A 7,267-nucleotide genomic window follows, 5' to 3' on the forward strand; every position below is an offset into this window, starting at 1 on the left:
CTAATTTTGTACTCTGAGTTTTGACAAATACACGGTGACATGTGTCCACCTTAACCAAGTCTACGGAATGGTTTCACGGCCCTAACATAACCGCGCCCCGCCCTTTTGCCCTCCACACCCCCACCAGCGTAGCAGCTGTTTTCTTCTCCGTGGCTCCGCCTTTTCCGGTATGCAGCCTTTTGGTTTCTGCGTATCTCGCTGAGCTGTTTAGGTTTCTTCCATGACTCGCCATGGTTTAATAATCCCTTTTCTTTTTGTCTGGCAGATCAGTATTCCTTGGTGTGAATACGCTGGGGCTTATTCCTTCACTTATCGAAAGGCCTCCTGCTGGCTTCCCCTGAGCGCACCTAGAGTGTGTTCAAACCACTCAACTGACTTAGGTGTAGTCTGTGTCCCTAACTTCAGCACAACACGCTCCTGGATTTAAGAACAGATTCAGAGGCCTGAGGCCTCTGTAGGACAGATGGTAGGGTTTACCTAGCACAATGAAGCCCTTGGTTCAGTCCCCAGAAATGCGTACCATCAGATGTGTGATACAAACCTGTAATCCTAGCACTGGGGAGGTGGAGGCAGGGGAATCAGAACCCAAGGTCGTCTTCTGCTACATATTGAGTTGGGGGCCAGCCTGGGCTATGTGAGACTTTGTCTTAAAAAAAAAAAAAACTTACAAGTAAAAGTAGAGCTGAATCCCTTTGATTCTGTCACACAGTTGATTAAGTGACAGCGTTGGCCTGCTCCTCCAGGATCTCCAGTGGATTTGCCTATGACCGACTTCTGATCTGTGTACACACACACACACACACACACACACACACACACACGATAGATGGATGGGTGAGTGGGTAGGTGGATGGGTGGGTGGATGGACGGACAGACGGATGGATGGTTAATATATATTTTACCCCAGTCCAGCCAGTATCTGGGCTGAAGAGCTTCCAGGACAAGAGCACCCTAGCTGGGAATCTCCCAGTTCCCAGACACAGCAGCTGCTCCCTCTGGTGGTAAAACTGGGAAGTGCTTGAACATCCAAATAGTCATCCTCTGGGAAGGCAGCCGCAGAAGGCTATGATAGGGAGCTCCTGAAGCACCTCCTGAGCCTAGGAAGAGACAAAACGATGAGCAGTGAGGGAGGAAAGGAGTCTGACCTGAACCCCACCCCAGTCAGGGACCTCCTGTCCTGAGACTTTTGGTTCCAGCCTTTAACCATAAGATTGGCCACGGAGTCTTCTTAGTTAGCTGAGCAAAGCCTGACTGGGAGATCCCAGATTGAAAAGGAGACACTGCTTTTGCCAAGAAAACAGAGTCCTCCAAGGACAGGCAGCCAACCCTGGCACCAGCTAGTCCCGTCCCGATAATAACAGGTAGCATGCATGCCGCCATACTGTCCTCATCTTCCTGGGCAGCCGTCCTGCAGAAAGTGATGGCAGCAGAGAAGCACAGCTCCCTCGGGCCACTTGCCCTGAGCCTCATCTATTATTTCTAATTCCATAACCAAGGGAGACGCACGCTTTCTCAGCTGGTCCTGTGTCTTTCAGAGCCAAGATGCCTTAGACGCGGCTCAGCTGGGGTGGGCAAATAAGGCAAGCCCTGAGGACCAGATGCTACCTCAGCTATCCCTGCTGGGTGGCCTTGGGCAGATCCCTCACCGTCTCTAAACCACCAAGTCTCATCGGCAAAAGAAAAGTAGCCCTCCTGACTCAGGTGTGAGGTTAAAGACAATATATGCCCGTTCTAGCTCAGAGCATCTGGGCGCAGAAAGGTATCCTGCCCTGGGGTGAGCTGGACTTAGTGATGGGTCTCTAGTGCTTCTTGGCAACCCCAGAGCAAGCAGAGAGGACCACAGTCCGTCCACGCTCACTTCCTCCCATGCTCTGGAGGATACGAGCTGTTTACGTGTTCTCTAATCAAGGGCCTCATAACTGAGCTTGAAATCAGAACATCCAGCCTCAAGGAAACCTTGGGATGACTGCAGCCCTGACATGCATGTTGACCTTGACCTCATGAGAGATCTTGAGTCAGAACGACCCCACTAAGCTGCTCATGAACTCATGACCACTACAACCAATGAGGCCATGAGACTAAGTTTTAAAAAATAGTGACTAATACACTTTAAACTTAGCATCCTCTGGTCAACAGTTGTTCAGTGGGCTAGCATAGTCCTGGCCCCACAGAATACACACCTGAGGGTGCCCAGGTCCTCTGGACCATTCCAAGAAGGAAAGAATTAATAAAAAGCATTTTAAACTAGTGTTTATTGAGCACCTGCCACCTGCTGCCCGTGGCCTGCCAGGCATGGCGCTGAGGATGCTGCATTGGTCTTCCTGGTACAACCTGCCAGACCATAGTCTGTCGCCATCCTCATATAATCCTAAAAGGGAAAATTAAAAGAACAGAGGCTGGGTGACCCACTCAAGGTCTGCGCAGGAAAAGTAGCGGAACTGGGGCCTTATCAAACTCCATTATCCAGAACCTAACTAGGTTGTTACATGACTCCAAAGTGTACAACGACCCACTATTCATTCTCTACCCCATCACACTGTCACACAGCCTGTATGGCCACCATCCACCCCCTTCCCATGACAGGAAAATAAATCCCATCCAATACATTGTCCCTTAGCCAAGGCAGGCACTCCCCCCACACAAACCCTCTGTCCCTATTCCTGCAACAAGTGAGTCCACTCCTCACCACCCTATGCTGGCCACCACAGAGCATCTTCAGACTCCAAGGGCCTTTCATGCGGTCCCTGTCCCCTCCTCCCTTTTTTTCACAGGTGGAAACAGAGACCCAGAGAGGTGTTGTGTACCTAAAGACACGGAGCGGGGACAGTCAGATCTCCAGACTCTCAATTAACCTGCCTTTCCCGACGTATCACCATCCCGATGCCCGTGGCAGACTCTACCCCCACCTCCACACACTTGATAATTGGAATCTGAAGCCAAACTCCCCAGCTACCTCCACTGGCCCAGCCCTGGGAGCCAGTCCGGGAGTGGGCTTATCTGCACCTGTAATGTGCCAGACCACCTTGATTAATGGGCTGCGATTATCTTATCTCCCAGGAGAGCAGTTCAGGAGTAGGGGTAATGGCAAGCAGGTGAATACAATCAACCAGACAGCACCTGAGAGCTCCATTGGGTGGGAGTGGGGCAGAAGCAGGAGGTTAGGATCCCCAAAGGCCTCTGTGCCCAGGGGCCTCTTGCACACCCACCTGTACTGGCTAGGCACCCAGGACTATGTCTGGCACTTCACAAGGGCTCCATCATCATTACCCATCATTCTTGCTGCCGCTGCTCCTTCTTGGAGAAACCGCATACATTTAGCCAAGAGAGTGACCAGGAACCCACCTGTTTCCCGCAGCTTCTTGCCTCACCTGCAGACAGAGTTCAGAACTTGGAAGTCATCTTATCACAGACTTGCTTTCTGTGTTACTTTACCAAATAACCTGAGGCTCAGGGGTAAGGGTCTGTCTGGGGGAGGCTGTAGCAAATCCCTTCACACATGACAACTCTCGTTATGTGGGAGTGTGGGCTCTGAGGTAACAAAGGAAGGTCAGACACCCAACTCTTACCAAGGGCCCAGTATGCTCTACTCACTAACCCACCCCCAAATCCAGTCTTGGCTTTGGAGACAAAGAGGCCAGAATCATCAAGGCTGGGGCCAAGGAAAGATGGCTGAGCATTCTGCTCTGCCCGAGACATTCTGAGGTCACTCATGGCCCAGGTGGGTGGCTACTAGGAGGGTGGCTACTAGGACTAAAGTGTCCTGTTAGGACAGTAAGTTCTTTGGTCTCTACTCTAAAGGAATAAAGTTTTATACTTTAACCTTGAGCGAGTGTACATCTTGTCCGAGGTCAGACTGTTAACTCGGTCAGGACTGTGTAGGACCCAGGCTCAGAACCCCAAGGCTGGGTTGGCTGAAGGACCCCATCATTCTCTTCCCTAGAAGCACGCGGTCACTCTGCAGTGGAAGGAAAGATGAAGACAGAGAAGACAATGGTGATTAATGAAGACAGCGGAGGGTTACAAGGAAAACACGGGCTTTCGGACGAATAAATTGAACACGAAAAGAATAGTTGACTTAATGAGAAGACAGAAAAAACGCATGAACGGCCCAAGGGGGAGAAGAGTTGAAAGGAAAACGAGAAGATGTTGAAAAGGAAGGAAGGAAGGGTAGATGGATACAGGGAGGAGCAGAAGAGGTGACTATCAGAGTCATACTGGCTGTCATGTCAAACCCTTTGACAGGGTATGGCACACGGGGAGCCCAGCCAGATGGTATTCCCAGAAGGACATACAGAGTAACTCTTTGGAGCCTCAGGAAGCCAGTTCCCATCCCCCACCCCCAAGCCATTCCCAGGAGCACACCTCCCACTTGCTGTCGGTCGCCCTTCCCACCACCCTTTCCCAGAGGGCAAAGGGCAGTGCTGCTGAGGGACTCGCTCTGCTATCAGCCCCATTTCTCTGAGCCCTGTTTATTCTGAGTCAGCAATTAACAGAGCCCCTTCCCGGATCAATTAATAGTGGGGACCTCCGAGGGCACAGCCAGGTTAGTCACTGATAAACAATGGGAAAGAGATAGAGACGACTCCCTAGCCCGTGAGCCACCCCTCCTATCTCTCCAAGGAGCCCAGGTCCCATCAGAAGTACAGAAAGGTTGTCAGGATGCAGAGCTGGGAAACCCTGCCTCAAGCTGGGGGGAGGGGACTGAGTCCCTAATTGGTTTCCCTTTGTGGAGGGGGAGCGCGCTCTGATGAAGATCCCTGGCCTCAGCAAGAGCCGGACTCAGGATCATAGGCCGGCCATATACCGGCTACGTGACCTACTGAGTTACTTCAGCACTCTGAGACTCAGTCTCCCTCCTGCTCTGTGAGGCAGGGATGGGAAGGAAGCTCTAGCTACAAATCTCTGTGACGGCTGAATGTGTCCTTACGCGCCTAGAGTCCCAGCTCCTGGGAAGGCTTTGAGCTTAGGTCCAGCCTGGGCTACATAGGAAAACCCTGTCTCAGAAAGACTTATATAATAACAAATCACATAGTATCCATAAGTATACATAATTAAAAGTATTTTAAGTGGCTCTGCCAGTATTAAATAGTTACATCATACAGAGCCCAGTGCTGGGCCTCAGTAAGACTTCCACACATGACCGACATGCCTGTCACCAGGCAAAGCTCTGGACTTCTTTGGAGGGGTTCCCAGGCACCATCTTTAGTCTTTTAATTCTCTAGATCATTCTACTGTCCCACGGAGTCCCCTCAGGGAACAGCCAGCACAGGGAGGCCCGCTCCCTCTCTTGTCTTAAAGAATATCAACCTTGGGCTGGAGAGTTGGCTCAGTGGTTAAGAGCATTATATGCTCTTCCAAAGGTCCTGAGTTCAATTCCCGGCAACCACATGGTGGCTCACAACCATCTGTAATGAGATCTGGTGCCCTCTTCTGGCCTGCAGGCATACATGCAGACAGACTATTGTATACATAATAAATAAATAAAATTTAAAAAAAAAAGAATATCAGCCTTTCTGTTGTACGATACAATAGCCACCAGCCATCATTAAAGAAAGAAGAGAGGACCAACACATGCTATGACATGAACAAACTTCATAGCATCAAGTTAAGAGAAAGAAGCCAGCCGGGCAAGCCACACTGACGGACATTTGTACGAAGCATGGCCAGCCAGGCAAAGCCATAGATACAGGAAGTGTCAAAGCAGCTACCAGATCTGGGTGGGAGACAGTGGGAAACTCTCAGTGGGCAGGGTTTCTTTTGAAGATGACAACAGGGTCACAACTAGGTTGAAGAGATGGCTGATGACTGTGTATCCTGTGAGAGTCCTAGACTGGGCTGCTCATTTTAAGATGGCTAGGGAACTAGAGAGAGGGCTCAGGGGTTGAAAGCACTGGCTGTTCTTCCAGCGCCCACGTGGTTGGCTCACAACTGTAATTCCAGTCCCAGGGGATCAAACACAATTTGAGGTATAGACGCAAATGTTGGCAGAACACCAATTCACATAAAATAAAGATAAAGGTAAAAGAAATTTAAAATGGTTAGATTGTGTTAGATTATTCTCATCTCCCTAAAACACAATTACATTAAAACTCAATAGCCCCAGACACCCGTGGTTGGTGACCACCGACTTGGAGTGGCTGTAGCCCTAGACACACGTGGTTGGAAGTCACTGACCTGGAGTGGCTGTAGCCCCAGACACACATGGCTGGTGACCGCTGACTTGAAGTGGCCATAGCCCCAGACACACGTGGCTGGTGACCACTGACTCGGAGTGGCAGGAGAGAATGTTTTCACCACTGCTGAGATTCCACTCACAATCTCTGGCAAACTTGATCTCCCACTAATCAATTAAAGCGATCCACCAGTGAAGCCGCTCACCAGGGTGCCTTTACATTTGCCTTGATGAGCTGAGAGACGGAAGCTTGAGAGGAGACAAAGCGCTCTGAAGTGGCACAGAAAGTGGCTGCTCTTACCCCGGGTCTTAGGGCACAGAAGCCCTCGTCCTTTCTGCCTTCCTCAGAAAACTGTTACCAGACCCAAGGCGATCACTGGCCTCCTAGGCTGCTCTCAGCCAGCTCTTTAGGAAAGGGTGTGAAAGGGTGTGGTTTGGAAGTGCACGGGTGCTCCGTTCCTGTGTGCAGGACCTGTGGGGAAAAGAACTCATTGCCAAGTAATTTGGAACCCAAACAGAAATTCCAGGAAGCCAGAGGCTGGATGATGAGCTAAGGGGAAAGAATGTGCCTCTTCCTGACCCCAGCTGCCTCGTCACTGAGCCAGGTCAGCAAGGCACCAACCTCCTTGTCTCCAGCAAACCCCAATCTGATTTCACAAGCCCTCCTTGGTGAATTGCTGAGGGACCCGTCCAGCCCTTTGAGCTTCCCTGACTTTGGCCCACTGGACTCATGGGGCGGTGAGAAAAGGACAGAAAGTCAGAACGAAAGAATCAGCGCTTTGTTCTGGACCTCGCCATCTCATACTGCCTGGGCGAACGGGAGGAAGCTAACCTCTAGCCTCAGTGTCCTCAAATGCAAACTAGGGAGTGTTCGCAGAAGCCTCTCTGGTGCTGAGGATGGAACCAGACAATGTCTGCAACTCCCAAACCCTTTGTTACTTTGAGTCATCCTCACTAGGACCCCAATAGCTGTCTCATGGGACTCTCTCCTGAAGCAGAACCCCCTGTAATGTCCTCACTAGTGGGAGAGACGGCTCTCATAATGCTGACCAGGCTCAGTGAGGGGCGAGAATGAGGAGCCAGAGATGAGCCGTA

The 7,267-nt window shown here is 50.8% G+C and overlaps 1 long non-coding RNA gene across 1 annotated transcript; it reads right to left on the reverse strand.

Moving 5' to 3' along the window:
- Positions 1-901: 901 nt before the first annotated feature.
- On the reverse strand, positions 902-6,854 carry LOC126505523 (uncharacterized). Its single transcript, XR_007592925.1, has 4 exons — positions 6,175-6,854; positions 3,821-3,955; positions 3,207-3,368; positions 902-1,097 (listed from the first exon to the last, which is right to left on the reverse strand). It is a non-coding gene; the product is annotated as an uncharacterized lncRNA (long non-coding RNA).
- Positions 6,855-7,267: the final 413 nt, after the last annotated feature.

The sequence above is a fragment of the Alexandromys fortis genome, unplaced genomic scaffold, assembly GCF_014885135.2.
Source record: "Alexandromys fortis isolate MF-2015 unplaced genomic scaffold, M_Fortis_MF-2015_v1.1 scaffold_16, whole genome shotgun sequence".
NCBI classification, from domain to species: domain Eukaryota; kingdom Metazoa; phylum Chordata; class Mammalia; order Rodentia; family Cricetidae; genus Alexandromys; species Alexandromys fortis.